The sequence below is a fragment of the Chenopodium album genome, chromosome 8 (genome assembly GCF_948465745.1).
Source record: "Chenopodium album chromosome 8, dcCheAlbu1.1, whole genome shotgun sequence".
Lineage (NCBI taxonomy): Eukaryota > Viridiplantae > Streptophyta > Magnoliopsida > Caryophyllales > Amaranthaceae > Chenopodium > Chenopodium album.
Window position 1 is genome coordinate 36,747,861 of NC_137841.1, and position 20,342 is coordinate 36,768,202.

Genomic DNA, 20,342 nt, shown 5'->3' on the forward strand with positions numbered 1-20,342 from the left:
CACCTGCTTGTGTAAAATCACAATTAATTTTTCTCTCTTTTTTTCAGATTTGGCTCATGGAGAGTTTGCAAATTGTTGATCAGCCACAAAACCTTGAGGCTAATGGAGTAAGGACATTCCCTGGACGTCGAATTCTCTACAAGCATATGAATGAAGAGAAATTGACGTCGTTTTTCTGTCACGGGGTTCCTAACATACGCTTTATGATTCCTTGGTGGAACATAAGTAGTATGGTTGGAAATATTTTCAATTGCCCTTATATTAGGCTTCTAGGCCTATCTAGTACTACCTTTATCTTTCCTTGCAGGGTGATGAGACAGTATGGGATGAAACAAATTATTCCCCCGCAAGATTGGGATGCCCCTAAAGATGTGATCTTTAAACCCGAACGAATTGTTCTTTGGATGGAATATTGGTCAAGTCTCCCTAGATGGGTAGTACAAAATCCTACTGCGAGTATTGTATTATCTTCCTTTTAAAAGGCTTGGATGTATGTGGCGGATAAGGGCAAATTGAATAGGGCTCGATTACAACATCAAGCCACCACGACTCGCAATCCACCTAAGCTTTTGATTTATTCGGCCACCACTCCTCCTCCTAGTGGTCAAAACAAAGGAGTGAGAAGAAAAATGGACTTCTCATCTCCTAAAGGCTCGTTTGAAGGAACTAAAGAGGAAAGCTCCTCCTAAACATGCGCAACAAGGGGTGAAAATTAAAGAACCTTCACCAAATACTCGCAAGAAGGCTCCAACTGTTAAAGGAAAAGGAAAACAGGTTGCAAAGGCCCCAATCCCTAAGCTGAAGAACAATGTGTGGGTAAAAAAGATGAATGTAGGGGAAGGCTCTAAGGTTTTTGAAAATACTGTGATGGAAACTACTTCTCCATCACCCGTGACAATCGAGGAGATAATAAACCTTAGAGTGTTACACAATTTTATCATTAGTTTAATTAAATAAAGTGTAGTCACTATTATTTTTTTTTTAATTATTTATCATCTAGTTCAATAATGTCTCTTATTTTGAATTTTGAATGAAATAAAATGAGCTTTATATTTTTTTTTATTTTGATATGACCGAATCATAAAGATTGCGTACGTATTCATATTACGAAATCAGGTCTTTGTGTAGCTCTTTGCAATTATTATATTTTTTTTTATTTTTTCTTTAATCTCTTATGTAGAAATTAAATGAAAAAATTAATCAAACTTTGTTTAGACAAAGCTTAAATCAAAGTTTAATTTTTATTTTCCGAGCATATGTTATTTTCGAGAAACACCCTCTTTTTATCGCAGGTAAAAGTTGTAACTTTAATCGAGCGCAAAAATTCTGGGTTCGTAGTTCGTTATCGGGTGGCGCGCACAGCTAAATTTGTTGCGCGTGACACCTGTACTACGATTAATTTTTTTTTGTTTTCTGCCTTATTACCCCTCCAAGTGTGAAGAGTTTTTCGTGATGTTCGAAATAAACTGAACACTTAGAATGGTTTATTAATTTTAAATTACTCCCCTAAGTGTTATGTATTTTACTGTGTTATTTGGTACGGTGCATAGCACTTAGAATATTTCAATTGAATGCTAAAAATGATTTGTTTAATGAATGAACGAGTTTTTCCGGATTTCATATGTAATATTTTTTAAGTCGATCAATGTTTATTAATTGGCGAAGTTCATCGCCTCCAATATCCATTAATCTGACGGCTCCTCCTGATAGGATTTCAATTATGCGGTAGAGATCTATCCAATTAGGCTTGAATTTCCCTCTTGCATAAGTTGGTGGACCCCTAACTTCCTTCAGTAAAAAATCACTTTCTTTGATATTTTTGGGTCGTACCCTTTTGTTAAAATGACTCGCAATGCGCCGTTATTAGACTTGTACATGATGCAAAGCTCTTAATCGTCGTTCATCGAGGAATAAAAGCTCTTCATATCTTGCTCTTACCCATTAAACTTCCGGTAGCTTACTTTCGAGTACGATGCGTAGGGATGGTATTTTCAATTCGACTGGTTGAACTGCGTCCATTCCAAATACTAAGGAGTATAGAGTTACACCTATTGATGTTCATATGGACGTTATGTAACCCCATAGTGCGAAGTGTAGTTTATTCGGCCAGTCTTTATAATTTTCTGCCATTTTCATAATGATGACTGTTATGTTTTTATTTGGCGATTCTACATCTCCATTCGTTTGAGGTATATATGGAGATGAGTGATGATGTTTTACTTTATAACGAGTTAAGAGGGTCTCGACTTCAGCTTTGAATTGAGATCCCTGTTCACTAATTAGTTCATGTGGAACTCCATATCAACAAAATATGTTTCATTCGAGAAACTTTGCAAAATGTTTAGAAGTGATATTCACGTAAGAAGCAGCCTTAATCCACTTGGTAAAGTAATTAATGGCTACTAATACGTACTCGTGTCCTCCTGCTACCGTTGGAGAAATTTTACCAATTATGTCAATTCCCCAAGTTGAAAAAGGCCAAGGGGAAATGAGATTGTATAGTTCGGATGGTGGAAGGTGTTTTAAATTAGCGAACACTAGTATGCGCCCGTGCTAATGCACGGGTTATAACTATTAATGGGATTTAAAAAAAAAACAAACTAAAAAGATCGAAAAGAAAAATATGGCGTACAATTTTTTTTTTTTTTTTGAGATGATAATATGTCACATTTCAAACTATTGATAAGAATGTATGAAATTAAAACAGAAAAAAGTACTGGAACTTATGATTAAAAATTGAAGTGTACATAATTTAGGGAAGAAAAATGTGCACTTATAATATGGGATTTCTTATAACATTCGTGTTTCTAAAAAGAAATTTATTGGACAATATAATTAAATAGGTAGTTTTTTGCGGTAGTATGTGTTATTAGGAAAAATATTAAAATAATAGTGGAAAAAAAACCAAATAATTATTGATTACATACACAAAAAAATTAAAATATAAATCAATAAATCAGAAAAATCAAATTTAAAACCATAAAAATGGAATCATAGTAATTATAAGTGAATGGGGGTTATTAAAGTGAATTGTGATGCATCCCTTGCGGAGGAAGGTTGGGTGGGGCTTAGGGTAGTGGCTAGAAACGAAAAAGGGGTGGTTCTTTTTGTTGGTTGTAGGCGAATGTGTGACAGGTGGCCACCTGTGGTAGTTGAATGGATGGCGGTGCGGTTTGCTGTGAACTTGGGATGAAGATATGGTCTAAAGCACCTAATTATGGAGTTGGACTGCCAAAATATAGTTTCGAGACTTCAAGCTACATCTACTCCGACCTTGACAAAATCCTTTATGATATTCTTATTTCTAATATGCATTTTGATTTTATTAGTTGGTCACATGTTAAACGCGAGGGTAATTATGTCACTCACCATCTCGCGAAGTTAGTGCCTTTTGGGATTGAGAAAATTTTGGAAAATCATTGTCCTAGTGATGTTGCCCTGTATGTACTTACGGACTCTTTTTCCTTAAGCAGTGGTTAATAATATGCACTAACTTTCTTTCAAAAAAAAATTATTTGAAATTTTAGATAATCATAACTAAACATAGATTTAAAGCAAAGATGATTGCTTACCAAATCGGATTACATATAAAACCCAATACAAATGTATTCTATCTCAAAGTTTTTTTTTTTTTTTTGGTTAACTACGGATATTGAATACTATAGTAGTGTTCTAAGCTTTCATAATTTTTATGTAGTTAAGGAATAGTGTATGTGTGGGTAGTGTAAATGAAAGTGGAGTTGATTGAATGATGATGACTTGTTGAGATAACTGTATTTAGTCTATTACATTTTTTTTTGAAGTTGAAATTATAATTAGTTAGTTTTAGATAAGATTAGTTTAATTGGAGAGTATTAGTACTCCTTAGTAGATGAGTAGTTGGATGTATTCTATGTATATTTTTTTTTTATTTCTTTATTTTTGAATTTTTTTTTTTTTGAATCAAAGGAAATGGAGGGAGTAGTTTTTTTAGGTGGGAGTGAATGAGGAGGCTTGGTTGGGGTTTTGGAGGCTCCTCATTCACTTACTCTACAATTATATATTAGATTTGGCACTCTGAACATTTTTTAACATATTGTACGCAATCATGTTCCATAGTGGACCAATAGTACCCTTGTCGTGAAATTATTTTTGCAAGCATTTTACCATTCATGTGAGGTCCATAAACACCTTTGTGAATATTCTCCATAAGACGTGTTGTTTCAGATTGGTCTATATATAATAAACTTTGACCATTAGGTCCTTTTTTGCATAATTAACCATTTAATAGACCGTATTGGGCCGTAAGTGTTCTCAAGGCTTATTGGTCTTTCGATGAAGTATTTTCAGGATATGTGACATGGGTAATATATTGGAGGATATGATCATACCAAGGAATGTCTCCTTCAATGTCATTTATTTCCTCTATTGCGTTGCAATATGCTGGCTCTTCTCTTTTATCAACACATAATGGCATCATATTTAAGTTACCTGGAATGTTGATCACTGAGGATAATTTTGCTAGCGCATCGGCAAATTATTTATCATCCCTTGGGAGATATTTAAAATCAATATGTTCAAAATGCTCGATGAGTTGCTCTAGGTGTACGTGCTTGGTATAATATCATTGTGGAGTTCTTTATTTTCCATTTTTTCAGTATATGATTTATAATTAAACTTGAATCTCCATATACCTCTAATTGTTGCACACCTATGCTAGCTGGTGCTTCTAATCCAATAATGCACGCTTCACATTCCGCGACATTATTAGTAACCTTAAAGTCTAGTTGGACAGAGATTGGACGATTCTGGACTTATGAGTAACACTCCAACGCCACATCCTTTTTGATTGGATGCACCATCGAAGTACATTACCCATTTGTCATCTTGTGTCATAAGAATCTCTTCATCCGGAAGATGAGTAGTTTCTGCATGACTTGTTTGAATTGGATGTTGTGCTAGAAAGTCGGAAATTACTTTTCCTTTTATTGATCTTTTAGGAATATATTTTAGCTCAAATTCGGCCAACATTACCAACAACTTGGATATTCTTCCTTGTATAGGTGGTTGTTCAAACAAATACTTTATCGGATTTTGTTGAGAAATAACATGAGTAGTGTGTGGTAACATATAATGTTGTAGTTTCTTAGTTGCTCACACTATTGCTAAACTTGTTTTAGCCAAGTTGCTGTATTTTGTTTCATATTGAATGAATTTTTTTAACATATGTAATATATTGCACGCACGACTATGTAGCAATATGTACCCCAAGGGGTGATAAAGCATGTCTTTTCTTCATCTTCTTTTGCCATAAAAATTTGGTTGTAACTTGTGTTTCCATCCATAAAGGATAACATTGCATGTTCAGCCGTGTTATCTACCAAAATATCAATATGTGGTAGAGGAAAATCGTCTTTAGGGCTAGCCTTATTAAGGTCCCTAAAGTTGACACACATGCGAACTCGTCCATCCTTTTTAGGGACTGGGATGATGTTCGCTACCCATTCTGGATAATTACATATGCGAATTGAAACCTGCGTCTAATTTCTTTTGTACTTATTCTTTCATTTTTAGAGTGACATCAGGTTTCATTAGTCGAAATTTTTGTTTTACTTGTTTAGAGGTAGGGTTCAAGGGAATGGTATGTTCCGCGATTTCCCTATCTATTCCAGGCATGTCCTTGTATGACCAAGCGAATACATCTTTGAATTCTTTGAGCGTCGATATGAGGGTCGATCGCTCTTCCGGATTTAAAGATAAGCCAATTTTGACTACTCTTTTGTTTTCATTGGCTCCTATATTGATTGTTTCGGTTTCTTCAATTATAGGGTTCTTTTTTTCTCGTTCATTCATTAGTTAAACCAATTTATTAATATTATCATCTTCATTAGATTGATTGTTATAGCATTCAAAAGACTCAAGAGAAGGCATATACTCGGAAATAGATCTCATATTATTAAATTCAAAAGAGAGTACATCAAGATAAGTATCCTTTTTAAGATATTCGACCTTAGAACTAGAAAATAAAGATTCAATAATGGACACAAGGCCTAAATTTTCAGCTTCCCTAGAGTCTATACTAGATTTGTCGTCCAATTCTTCAAACATCTTCCCTTCGCCTGTGACGATTTCCAGCTTATTGCCTTTGTGATTGGTCCATTTGAAAGACTTCTTCCATCCATGCTCAAAAATTTCTTTAGAAGGAGTAATCAACGAGGTTGGGTCGAAAGCTTCATCCTAAATGGCATGTTGTTTAGTCATTGTAGCGACATGATTTTGCTCTAGTCCAAATAGCAAGTTGAATGCTTGCCCATCATAGCACCTTGAATTTGGGTGTTTTGATTCAACGATTTAAGATCGTCATTTGATCAAAGGCGGAGACTAGGTCGTTGAAAACTAATCTACCCATGGTCAACAAATTTGTAATCTCTCAACACACCCTTAAACCTAGCATAGGGTAAGTCGAGGGTCGAACCACTATGAATGCGAGATGAATGCTAATGCCAAAGCTAAGCTATCTCGAAGTAATGAAGTAAGGTGTCTATATTCTAAAGAATCAAACAATCAAAATGAAATCAAATTTATCAAGCACTAGGGTAAGGATCTGCATATACTCGGAATGGATATAGCTAATTGGGATTGGAGATGACTAAGTCGAGTGTTGCGAGGGAAAATCAATTAAGCAATCAAGAGAGTAAGGTAGGCTAATCTCCTAGAGGTCAAGCTAGCGTCAACTACGAGAGACTCTAACTAGGAACTTTGCAAACCTACTCAATCGACAAAAGCAAGCCACAAATCAATTTTCCATATCAATGCGAGCTTACAATGCATTCTAGTGTAACAATCAAAGTTAGCTACTCTTCAATTAATCACACTCATGCACTTAATCAATCAACCAAATTAATCACAACATCAAATCCATCAATTTCTCCCAATTAGCATCAATCCATTACTCATATATGCTTCACCATTCCCCTAGCTAAGAGAACTACTAACAATCCATTGAAATCAATATCAAGACTAAGCTAATCAACAATTTAATCATCATCATTTGAATAAAACTAGTTCAATCACAAATTCAATTCAAACTTGAACAATCAACAAAACAATAGAAATGATAAGCTAAAGATTGCATTAAAGTAAAAGAAATCCTAAGAGTAAATGACCCTAAAATGAAATAAAGAGTAAAAGAAAAAAAGAGTAAAATTAAGGAAAAGCTATGTAAAAGATCTATACAATAGCATGAAATTCACCCAAAAAAGAACCAAATGACTGCCATAAATGACAATCATCAAATTCTTCCAAGCTAAACTTTTTCTTGTTCTCGAGCAAAACAAAGCAAGAAAGAATAAGGATGAAAGACTTATTCAAAAAGAAAAAGAAAGACATACGGCGGGAATATACACTAAGACTCACTAACTTAGAAATCACGGTTGTTTTTAGCTACAGCAAGCCCTTTAAACCCCAAAGTCGCCTATGAGGAAAAGTGAGGTCTCCTAAAGGTTTCCTAAGAGCTTAACTTATAACTATCCACCAACATACATGAGGCAAAACACAAAAAGGAAAGTAAAAGAAAGAAAAACAAAATTGTAACCTTTACGAATTGGACTTTACAAAATGACCACATTTCAAATGAATAAACAACTTTCTTAAGCAAATAGGGGTAAGCACGTTTCAAGATATCCGAGATTGATTGAAAAATAGAATATGCTAAGCATAGAGAACTAGTTATCACAATTCACCTTCATCCCGTTTGATCTTAGCGCGTTCTCCCTATAGTCTCAAATCTCCCTCTAATGAGCATCTTAATAGCTCCTCGAAGGAGCCGAAAAAGAACACATTTTTGGGCTACTCGACGTCTTAACTATGCATCCCTACTCTTAAGGCTTTAACTCATAATGCCCTCCCTCGAAATTGACTCAACCTTTAGGTCAAAAGGTCTTTCCTAATGGTTGTAACGTAAGGGCAAAAAGGGTGAGGGTAGGCTTAAAATTTTTAAATTTGGCGGTATTCCTAATTAGTGAATCAAAGGGTGATCAAACCCTCTCCTCATAACAAAGCAATCGCCAAACAAAAATAAACTAACTCCCCCAAACTTATTCAAAGCTATAACCACAAGCATATATACAAAAAGCGTAAACGTTTCTCCCCCAAGCTTAAAGGAAGCATTGTCCTCAATGCTTGAAAAGGAAAAGAATCACATCAAAATAGTTTTGGATTTTCTCATTTACAAATTTTTTTTTTCTCCCTTTTTTTGTGTTTTGAATTCAAGCATTGATAGCAATTGTCAACGCCTCTTATGACTTTGGATGGCTTTTACAAATTGCATTTATTAAGTCCTTGCCTTTTTTAACTTAGGACAGCTTTTTCATCATTCATTTGCAATTATTAGAAAATATACATAAAACACTACTACAAAAAATGGCAAAGAGACCCGTTAAAATATGCTTGAGAGACCGCCTTACAATGGGTCTCTATCTCAAGGGTCTGTTTGATAAAGAGACTCGTTCCTTAGAAGGGGTCAGTTTGTGAGGACAAAGAGACCCGTCGTTAATGATAACGGGTTTGTTACATAAGTTTCAAAATTGATAATTTAGAAGGAAAAAAGACCCGTTTATTGAGATAAGGGGTTTGTTTGGTGGTATCAAACAGACATGTCATGTAATTTAACGGGTTTCTTTGTTCTTTGTTTTTATAAAAAAAATAGAAATTTTCTTTAGACGTGGTTTGCATTTGAATTTTGAATATTTAATTTTTATGCTCTATAAAAATTGGCGGAAAATTAAAAAGATTGTAAGTTATAATCAATACTTTCCCTAAAAATACTTTTAGACCATTTGAAATTAGCCTGGGTAAAAAAGAATTGATAAGATACAAAAAAAAAAAAAAAAAAAACCTAACATAAAATTCAAGCAAAATTAACACAAAAATATTTAAAGTCATTAAAATTTACAACTATATTTATATCAATAAGGCTCAAGTACTACTCCATCTTCTGCAATTTCATTCGTCAAGATCTGGTCTCTTTGAATTTCTAGGGTTAGGAATTTCTGCAAGGGTAATCCCATTGCTCATCAGACATTGAAGCGAAAAGAAAAGTAAAGCATATAACTTAAAAACTAAATTAAATTGAGAAATAATTACATTATCAAACAATCATATTGGAAAAATAAGAATTCATCAAATGAACACTTACCAAATCAATTACAACTCTATGTTAAAATTGGCTATTCCGAAGTTCCAACAAATCTACATCAAACCAAAATTATACGAAACACAACAGATCTAAATCAAACCATAAATCAATCAACCCAAAAACAAACAACAAAATTCAAACCACAAACAAACCGAAAATCAAATAAAAACCAAATCACAAAACAAACCAAAAATCAAATGAAAAACAACTCACAAAACAAATAAAAAACATCTACCCACCACCAATGCTAATCCATAACAACCAAGGAAATAAAAAGAAAAAGAAATTCGAACAAACTTAGTGAATTTCTCAAAAATTGTACCTTGAATGCTTAAATCTAGATCTTATTGCACTGAAGCACTTCGCAACCGTCGTCGGAGGCTAAGAAAAGAGGGTTCTTGAAGGTGGAGACTTCTCAAAATACAAGGAGCATGCATATGCTCGAAGAAGTCGTTGATGAAGGTGGAAAAAAAAAGTGGAAGAAGCCACTGATGAGAGCGAATAAATTGGAGGTGAAAGAGAAATGAGTTTTTTAGGACAAAAATTAGCAAAGGATTAGGTGATAAAAGATGCAGATCAGAGTGATTGAGCAAAATTATGGCACAATTAGAGGTAAATGAAGAATTAGTTTTTAAGGAAAAAAAAATTAGCTAAGAAATGTCGGTGAGATAGAAAGAGATGTAGAGGAGACAGATTGAGCCAAAAGGATGGTACTACACCCATAAATAATGAGAAGTAAAAAAGAATGTAAGAGACCCATTGCTCCTACAACAGGTTTCTTATCTAACTCCTCTCAATAAAGTTGTGGGCGCTAGGGCTTATAAGAGACCCGTTATCTCTATTAAAGAATCTATTACATCAAACATACCCGTTAGTTAAGATAACGGGTCTGTAATTAGGGGTCCTTTTTCCAATTTTTGTAGTAGTGAAACACAAGCTTGCTTTCAAAAGGAACCAATATCCATACGTATATACCATAAACTCAAAAAACATGGCCATTTGCTTCACAAAAACAAAAAATGGAACAAAAAGAAATAAAAGGCTTAAAGTTCTAAAGATGTGGCTTGAAAAGAAGGGAAAAGGCTCAAATGGTTAGCAAGAAGGCAAATGTAAACCCAAAGATTTAAAAAAGAAAGAAAGTTAACCTAGAAAAAAAAAAATTACCACCCTGAAAAGATGCCTTTGTCATCCCTAGATGGTTCGGTCTCGTGTTTGAGAATTATGAGTCAAGATTCAAGATTAGGTCCGCAATAGTCAAGGATCCATGCCGCTCATGCAAAATATGTAGAAGGCTTGAAAAATGATGAACCTCACATGGATGTAGCAAAAACTCACTATAGGTGTCAAATCGACCATAGGAAGCAACTACCATCATGCCACAAACAAGTAGAATCCGGTTTCATGATCCTTCTAGTTCTTAGACATGCTACCTTAGCATACACCTATCCTAGAGTCAACCAAGCATATTCTCAAACCGTTCATACCCATACCATTTAGGAAGATATTCATTCAAAAGTCAAAAATCGGTTGTATATAGTCCAATTCAAAAGAAAAACAAAAAGTGACAAATAAAGCCTCAAAACAAACCAAAAACCAAAAACAAGAAGAAACAAAAAGAAAAGATAAGAAAGGAGAAAAAGATATAGATAAAGGAAAAGTAGGAAAATAAAGAATGGAACATGTTTGGGGGTAAAAATACCCCCTATATATGTGGACCAATGCCACCTTGACACGTGTCCGCAAGCTCAGCGCTCAATGAGCCAATTAGAGCATGACACGTGTCACTCAATGATAGAAGGGTGAAAATGGGCTCTAAGCCCACAACCCTAGAAACCGTAAAACGGTGGGAAGCCAATCTACTTAGGTTAAATAACCTATGAGGCACATATCCCAATGCTCTATAAATACTGATTATTACATCAGTTTTAGGGGATCGAATTCTCTCTCCAAGGGCAATGCCCCCCACATTTACTCTCCATTCTCTCTACTTTCTCTCTCTAAAATACATTATTTCGGTCACTGACTTGATCGTTGGAGGCGGACCTCCGGCCCCCCCGGGGTCCGTTGTTTTGCAGGTGATCGGGCCGTTCGAGTGTTGCATTGCAGATCTGTCTCCCGAGGGACGTACACGCCCTCCACTCGGGTACGTACAAAAAACCCCAAAACATTTGGCGCCGTCTGTGGGGAGACACATCTGTAATGGCACTCCACTATTTTAATCCGACTCATTTAATGAGCCGGCCGCATGCTCAGGCCACCCAGCCGGATCATACAGCCGGCATTTATGCTCAGTCAGGTGGTGACATGCTATCGGTGATTGATAGTTTGATACTATCAACATCACACAAATTGTATTACTACACATGTAATATTATCCAAGAGTAAACTCTTGTTATTAGTGGGGTACATGCATGCGGCAAGTATACTCATGCATTTCCATACTCCCAAGTTTTTGACAGCTAGCAAGTTTGATTCATTAAGCTTCATAAGCTACACTAGAGTCATCATGCATTAAAATAGCATAGGCGGCAAGTTTTAATACATACTTTCATGAGCAGCTTGTATATTCACCACATTGAAAGTAAGCTCCACGGTTGTATATCATTCAAAGCCGCCTATGAGTGTCATGCGGCACATTCATTCAACATTGCTCAATACACCCAATGCTACATGCTATCGATTCATACGCAAGTCGGCAACCGGGTTGAGCATCAAGGTATCAAGTGTATGGATGACATATAGCTTCTAGGACCAGCCGTTGAGCTACCTAGACAGCCTAGCTGATTTCTTGTGTTAGCATACACAAGCGGTCAAGTTTTTTCTTGTGTTAGCATACACAGACGGACTTTGTGCCGGCTGAGCATCATCTTTTACATTAGTGTACTCAGGCGGCATGGGGTAGCTTTGCTCCAACAGTGTCAGCCGGTAAGAGCCATGAACGGTGCCTCAATTAAACGGCTGCCATGGCTACAATGCTACTATATTCATCATTATTATGATGTAAAATATATATATATATATATATATATATATATATATATATATATATATATATATATTTATATATATATATATATATTATGAGCTTAGTCAAACGGCAACTAAGCCAAACAAAGCTACAGACTCAGTGACACGATTGTCAAACGACTGCTTTGTTCTTCATTAAAACCGGCTATGTCATTGGCTCATTAAGCCCAGATGATGACCTGCTTCTTGCCTCAACCAAGCTCGACTGTGTGGTTTCTTTGTGCCTCAACCAAGCCCGGCTGAGGGGCATCTTTGTTCCTCAATCAAAGCCGGCTGTATGGGCAGCTTTCCTCGTCAATTTAGCCGGCTGTAGGGGCTGCTTGGTTCATACTCAAGCCCAGCCGCAAAGGTGCTTTGTTCTTCGGATACGTGGCTGCTATATTCATCAAATTGAGCGGTTGTGACGTTGGATTGTAACCAACCTATTTCGGCTGCAGTATTGGCTCATTGAGCTGGAACTTACTCCAAGCCGTCTGGGTCGTAATCAATCAATTTATAATTTTTGCGCTACATACCGCCGGGGTTGTACCCAATTAAATACCGGCTGTAGGGGTTGCTTTGAACAACCTCAAAGCTGGCTGCCATGGTTGCTTTGTTCAACCTCAAAGCCGGTTGTGATGTGAGCTTGCAAGAGAGCTCGATTGTCAAGGGTTGCTAATCACCCATAACCATATGTATGTGGTCGCATTTTCATTCAAAATCGGTCTTCTTTACCGGCTGTACCACTCATGAAGCAGCTTTATTGCGTGAAGTTAGTTGGGTTTCATGCAAAATTGCAATCATTATTATGATTACAAAAAAAAAAAAAAAAATAATAATAATAAAAAAAAAAAAAAAAAAAAAGCATGCAGCACTAACATTTTGTATGTACATACATTTTGGTGGAAAAAGAAAGCATGCGGCACTACTACTTAAGTATATATTATACATGTGAGTAGAATATTACTTTAGTATATATATACAAGGGTCAGAAGGTATTGAAGCCCAGCTTTATACAAGCGACTCTAATGTCGAGTCGAATAAGTGAGCATATGGCATGCAGAAAGTACTCAATTTTTGTCAAAGCTAACAAGAGAGATCGATTTTGAGCTTGGTCAAGCGGCAACCAAGCCGGCAGTGGGGCTGCTGCCTGCCACAATTAAGTGCGGTTCCTCAATTAAGCGGCAACCAAGCTAAACAAAGTCAGACATCATTGAAGCCGATTGTCGTTAAATGGCATTAATGTCCGGCTGCAGTGGCATTATTGCTCATCAATTAAGCTGTTCTGCTTTGTTCATTAACCAAGGCCAGATGTATTGGCTGCTAGGGGCTGTTAAAGTCTGCCCGACTGTACTGGCTGCTTGGATCAAGCGGCTGACACTACCTATTACGCGAGGTATATAAGCGGCTGTGCCATTAGATTGTAATCAACCTAGCCCGACTATGGCATTGGCTCGTTGAGCCTGACCAATCAATTATGTCCGGCTGCGTGGCAGCTTTGTTCATCATAAAAAGAGAAAGAGCCGGCTGACATTACATATTACTCTTATTTATACGGCTGTGGTTATTAATATGCAAGCTTGGTCAAGTGACTGTTGCTATACATATGACGACATGCCGTCTAAGTAGTGAGCAAGAAATTTCTAATTGTTCTAGCAGCGAACTTCAACTACATATCTCATTGGTTGAGCTCACTTAGTCGGTAATCATGGAGCCGCTCGACCTCCAATCTGATGCAAAGAAGCTCACCTTGAGAGAGCAGCCGCACCTACCGAATTTAGAGGCTGCTTTGCTCATCTATCCATCTCAGTTGTGGGCTGCTTCTTGTCCCAATTAAGCCCGGCTGCACTAAAACGGCTCTAAAGCCAATTTGGATGCGTTCTCTTATGTGAGCAGGGGCTGCTTTGTTCATCATTATTATGCAAAATAACCGCCTGTGTAATCAGTGATCAAAATCATTCTTCAAGCTCAGTTGCTTGACATCTCAAAGCCGACCAACCTTCGAGAACTTGTGTTCAAACATGTATAAGCTAGCACAGGCGGCAAATTAAGTTCAAGGCAAGCGGCATGAAATGACAAATGCCGCATGGTACTACATCAAGGACCTTGTGATATCTCCGGCTCCGATTCTTAAAGCTTTTAAAGCAAATCAAAGCCGCGTCAAGCATTGAATGTTTGAGGTAACAGTATAATAAATTACTGATTTATTCTCTTATAATAATAATTATAATGAGATTTCATTATAATCATTATTATTATTATTATTATTATTATTATTATTATTATTATTATTATTATTATTATTATTATTATTGAATATTGATTTATTAATTCAATAAACTAAGTTTGAAACTTAGTAGCAAATTCAACGTCCAAGTGACGTGAGGCCAATGGCCGGATAATAAACTAAGTTTGAAACTTAGTAGATAAACTAACGTCCAAGTGACGTGAGGCCAATGGCTGGATAATAAACTAAGTTTGAAACTTAGTAGCGAATTCAACGTCCGAGTGACATGCGGCCAATGGCCAGATAACTAAACTAGGCACAAAACCGCTTAGTGGCTATACAACCGGTCTCAACCTAGACCAGAGGCCAATGGCCGGATGGTTGTTTTTTTCATAAAATCGTCTGTCCCAACATGGACAATGGCGTTCGGCGACACCCCTCCGGGTGCAATCGTCGTAGAAAGCACTCTATCGTTTGCTTTACGTACGCATGCAGGCGGCAAAAATTGAACGACCTCATTGGTCAACTCATAGCCGCCTGACCTGGGTAATCTAAAGAACGACCAAGTCTTCGGGAACCGGATGTCCAAAAGACATCAGCCGGTGATCGACCAAAGTTCTAACCTAGATTACCTTCCGAAATTATACAAGTCCTCCCAATGGGGCAGAAGGACATTGAGAGTATAATTGGATTACAAACACCCCAGGCGGCCATTTGCTTCCTGCCCCATGAAGAGTCAGGCGGCCATTTGCCTCCTGCCCTGTGAAGAGTCAGGCGGCCATTTGCCTCCTGCCCCCAGGCGTCCATCTGCCTCCTGCCCTATGAAGAGTCAGGCGGCCATTTGCCTCCTGCCCCCAGGCGGCCATTTGCTTCTTGCCCCATGAAGAGTCAGGCGACCATTTGCCTCCTGCCCCCAGGCGGCCATTTGCCTCCTACCCTGTGAAGAGTCAGGCGACCATTAGCCTCCTGCCCTGTGAAGAGTCAGACGGCCATTTGCCTCCTGCCCCCAGGCGGCATTTTCCTCCTTCCCTATGAAGAGTCAGGCGGCCATTTGCCTCTTGCCTTATGGGATGTCAAACGTCTCAAAAATATTCTAAGTCTCCCAAAGGTCATATGACCACCATAGTGGGGCTAAAAGAAATAAAAGTCGTCATCTGTCTAGTTCAGGCGGCAATCATTATTATGATTGATTAACTTAGAAAATATCATACCATTTAAGGTATCAGATTTTCCAAGTTAATCAAATCCCTCTTTTATTGAACTAGACATATGCCGCCCATAGAGCTTTTGAACAAGCGGAAAATAAAGCCTTGATTTCGAAAGGAGTAATTCCTCTTGAAAGTGAAATTACCCCTTCCGAGGGGCTAATGTTTGGGGGTAAAAATACCCCCTATATATGTGGACCAATGCCACCTCGACACGTGTCCACAAGCTCAGCGCTCAATGAGCCAATTAGAGCATGACACGTGTCACTCAATGATAGAAGGGTGAAAATGGGCTCTAAGCCCACAACCCTAGAAACCGTAAAACGGTGGGAAGCCAATCTACTTAGGTTAAATAACCTAAGAGGCACATATCCCAATGCTCTATAAATACTGATTATTACATCAGTTTTAGGGGATCGAATTCTCGCTCCAAGGGCAATGCCCCCCACATTTACTCTCCATTCTCTATACTTTCTCTCTCTAAAATACATTATTTCGGTCACTGACTTGATCGTCGGAGGCGGACCTCCGGCCCCCCCGGGGTCCGTTGTTTTGCAGGTGATCGGGCCGTTTGAGTGTTGCATTGCTGATCTGTCTCCCGAGGGACTTACACGCCCTCCACTCGGGTACGTACAAAAAACCCCAAAACAGAACGAATATGCTAGTATAACATGTAATTCCCAATCAACAACCAAGTGATCAAATGACAACATCGCCAATGATCCCAAACACTCTAGGTGTTAAAAGCATCCATCCTAGAACCATTCAACTTCTCTTAAAACTAATCCTAAACAATACATCCAATAAAATAAAAGAGATAAAGAAAAATAAGAAAGATCTCACCGGCTTCCGAGCAATGCTAAAATAGTAAGTTGAAGAATCAACCACCTCATGATGCTCCAAGAAACAAAGCATCATCATTAAAGCCATATGAAAACAAAAATGGAAAAGAGAACTATAGACAAAGAAAACAGTTAGTAACTTTAAAACAAAACAAAAGAAAAGAAAACGAAAAGGAAATAAACTAAAAAGCAAAAATAAGCTACACTAAACTATTAAGAAAGCAAAAATAAGAAAATAAGAACTAAATAACCAACTAACCATATAACTAATCAACAAAGTACTAAACTACAAAATTTTGATTCAAGGGTTTGGATTCATTGGATTTGGATATTAGGGGGTTTGGATTATAGGGAGTAACACATGCATCATCATCACAAAACAACAAGATCAAGAATGAGCAAACACCATTGAAGAGAGATCAAGATAGAGACCATCATACAAAGAGGCATAAGAAACAAGGCAAGCTTTAACAACAAATTGGCCACCGAGACAAACCCGTAAGAAAACTAAAGTTCCCCCAAGCTTATCATAGATACATCTCAACATCCCATCAATACAAATCAAGCACACATAAGACAAGGGATGGAGGCAAATGGCACAAAAATGAGGAAACTAGCCACCACTACAACTTGGCCCGGAGCCGTCATTGTCATCCCCATCATAGGAAAACCCGGATGGGGGACCATAAGGATCCCATCCCCCGGTGTAACCGGGTGGCCAATCATAATGCCCCCTGATTTGGGTATTTTATACCCGGCCAGGTGGCCCAATCAGAAAGCGCCACGTGTCTTCCGTATAGGTGACATTTGGACCTATGGAATGATGACACGTGGAGGGTGGACTCTTCTCCATCCTACGTGGACTGAAGGTCCAGCAGGGACCATTCAGGGGGCGACACGTGTCACACAAAAAGTGCTTCAAAATCCTTTTGGCCACAGTGACACATGTCACTCAGGCATTGGCCCTGGGATGGCGGCCTTCTAAGGCCCAAATCCCGAGGCGCCGCAAAACGGCGTGACCTAATTCCTAGGTCACCAGATCCTAGGAAGGCACAGTTTTCAAAAGGACCCTATAAATAGGGACATGATGTCATTTATGACAGAGAGAATTTATGACACGCAATACGAGACAATACGTCACTTACCACAGAGCTGTCGTTTTCAAGGAACACACAACACTTTACCTGAGCTTGGAATTCAAGCAGATAACTTTACTTCCGCACGTTTTATTTCCGAACGTTTACTGACTTAATCTTTGGAGGCGGACCACCGACCATCCGGCGGCCCGTTTGCTTTGCAGGTACAGGCATCCCCAGTTGAATCCAGTTTCAGTGTTGTAACTCTCCTGAGGGACAAAATCCCCCAAAACATTTGGCGCCGTCTGTGGGGAGAGTACCTCTGAAATGGCTTCACAAGAGCTTGTACCAAATCCGGAGGCCATTCGGCCTCCACATGATGTACTGGTCCAAACGGACCATGACTCAAGTGACGACGCTGATGTCGAAACCTATGTGGATCCAAATGGATCCCTCATCTCTAAACGCATCCGCGGTAAGGAACGGCGAGAGCGTCCCCATGTTCAGGCAGGACCAAGCAAAGCTGCTGGTCAGCCAAAGAAGCCCTAGGGGCGGCCGGTTGATCCTTCCCAGGCGGCAGGATCAACTCCCGTCACTCGGGATGAGCTAATGTCACTCTTGAGCAGCCTCAGGGGTGAAATCAAGCAGCTCGCCTCAAAGAAGTCGCCTACTCCTAGAAAGGAGCAGTCGGCCAAGAAGCCAGCCCAATCTGGCAAACAGAAGCCGACTCCTCATCCTGCTCCTAAGGAGAAGGCCAGGCCCCAATTTGACCTTAATCGGCTCCGTTTCCCAGAAGCGGGCGCAAGAAAACCCATCCGGCACATACAGCCGGATGGTAGCAAGAAAACGTTCTCTGACGCTCGGCAATATATTGAGGAGAGGAGAACTCAGCAATCAGAGTCGGCTTCAACGTCGACTTATCATGATAGCTTTCAGAATACCTCTGTGAGGTGGTCCCAGTCTGTACATGAGACCCCAGCAAGCAGCCAAAGGGTTCAGTCTAGGCCGCATGTGATTCAGTCCGCCCAGTACATGGCACCGCCACTGTACCAGTCGCCAATAGTACCTTATATGCAACCTACCCTCTACGGGGGACAGGCGGCATACGGCTATCAGCCGATGGACTGGCAGCTTAGGCTGCAACACCTTGGAGATCAACCCTTTGCTTTCTCCAGAGAAATAACTGAAGCCGTGCAGCCGGCTAAAGTTAAAAACGTTCTGGTTGGGGCCTATGACGGGACCTCCAACCTAGAGGACCACCTGTTGGCATACACCCACCTCATGTATTTACAGGGGTTGGATGATGCCGCATGGTGTCGTTGCTTTCCAGCCACCCTGAAGGGCATAGCCCAGCAGTGGTTTGGCAACCTGCCGGCTGGCTGCATAAATAGCTTCAAGACGCTTGCGTTCTTATTTGCATGAAACTTCTCTATGAACATCCCTTCCAAAAAGACAAGTCTTGACTTGGGCAATGTACTGCAGGGAGATAGAGAAGGTTTGCGATCCTACGTCAGGCGGTTCAATCTAGTCCGAATCCAGATTCATGGGCTGTCTGATGAGGTTGCCTTCACAGACTTCTTTAAGGGTCTGAAGGACGGGTCTACTTTTAAGTATGAACTCGTCCGCAAACAAATCTTTACCCTACAAGGAGCCTTGCGAGAGGCGAAAGCCTACATACAGGCGACCGAACTCTGCTCCTCCAATAAGCAGTCGGACCATAAGAAGTCCGACCGGCAGAAAGAGAGTCGGCCTGCTCAGCCGGCTCCTAAGCCAGAAGAGAGCAAAAAGAAAAAGCAAGTCTGGGCCATTGATAACTCTGATCAACCGGCCCAGAAGAAGAAAAAAGAGTGGAAACCGTACGTCCCAAGGTACGAATTCCACAAGGACTGCTGCTCCATCCTTTTGGAAATTAAGGATCGGCTAACTCTTGAAAAGCCGACTGCTATGAAAGGTTCCGCTGAAAATCGGAACAAGAACAAGCATTGCCATTTCCATGAGGATGTTGACCATGACACGAACGACTGCTTTAGTCTCAAGCGGGAGCTCGACCGTCTGGCCGACAAAGGACAGCTGAAGTCCTATGTGAAGTCCAAAGTGACTTCAAAAGCAAATCCAGGGCAGTCAAAGAAAAAGACTCCCCAGCCTGCTGTGAGTGTCGAAACTGATGAAGAACCGGTGTACACCATAGCAGGCGGATTTGCCGGTGGTGGCCCGACCATTCGGGGTACCAAGGACCATCTAAGAAAGATGGTCAATTCTGTTGAGGAGGGGGATACAGCTAGCACATCCACCTTCCCTAAAGTTGTCATCACCGAACAGGACAGAGGCAAAGTCCGTCGGCCGCATGATGACCCTGTTGTCATTGAGTGTAAAGTCGCCAACCAGCTGGTTGGCCGAATTCTGATTGACACAGGAAGTTCCTCTGACCTCATCAGCCTCAAATGCTTGTCCAATCTCAAGTACAAACCGGATAGCATGATGGAGGTCACCCACACCTTAGTTGGGTTTGGGGGAGGACTTGTGCACCCAGTCGGACGAATTGACCTACCTGTCCGCCTGGGAAGCAGGGGAGACGGTCGGCACATGACCATCCGTTTCCTAGTGGTTGAAGAGCTCACGACTTACAACCTCATCTTTGGCCGACCCACTCTTAATGAGTGTAAGGCCGTCATCATCCCTGCTCTCATGCTACTCAAGTATGAGAAGGATGATGGAACAGTTGGTTCCCTTAATGGGGACCAAAAGACGGCTCGAGAGTGTTATCTCTCGGACGTCAAGCCTACGGCCGCAGCATCCGGCCGGGGCAAGCAA

At 39.5% G+C, this 20,342-nt stretch overlaps 1 long non-coding RNA gene across 1 annotated transcript; it reads right to left on the minus strand.

The window, feature by feature from the left end:
• Positions 1 to 8,670: 8,670 nt before the first annotated feature.
• On the minus strand, positions 8,671 to 9,943 carry LOC145556033 (uncharacterized). The gene is made up of 3 exons (XR_014091689.1): positions 9,498 to 9,943; positions 9,176 to 9,228; positions 8,671 to 9,029 (listed from the first exon to the last, which is right to left on the minus strand). It is a non-coding gene; the product is annotated as an uncharacterized LOC145556033 (long non-coding RNA).
• Between the last annotated feature and the right edge of the window lie 10,399 nt (positions 9,944 to 20,342).